The following is a 340-nucleotide window of genomic DNA, read 5'->3' as shown; positions in this document are numbered from 1 at the left end:
TCTGTGTTTCTAAGTCCGTTCCCAGGCTGACTCTGGGATGTTTGGTACATTTTCTCTACACTTTCAGCTCCACTCTCCGTACCTTTTTACTTTGCCTCGGCAGAACTCGCAGTTTGTCTCCCGCAGAACAATCTTCTCCTCCACCTTTATCAGGAGTTTCCTTCCAGCTGTAGGGCAGAAGGGAGTTGCTGTAGGGTTGGGAGTGTCCAGACCAGGCAGCAGCAGTTGCTCTCACTTGCAATCAGGTAATTAATGACAAATTTGATTTTCCTGTTCCTGCGGGGTATGGGCAGTAACGCCTCATTGTTAAACCACGGACGCTGGAGCCCAAACAACGAGA

Source organism: Buceros rhinoceros, unplaced genomic scaffold (assembly GCF_000710305.1).
Source record: "Buceros rhinoceros silvestris isolate BGI_N320 unplaced genomic scaffold, ASM71030v1 scaffold7282, whole genome shotgun sequence".
Classification (NCBI taxonomy): domain Eukaryota; kingdom Metazoa; phylum Chordata; class Aves; order Bucerotiformes; family Bucerotidae; genus Buceros; species Buceros rhinoceros.
This window is presented reverse-complemented; position numbering follows the sequence as displayed.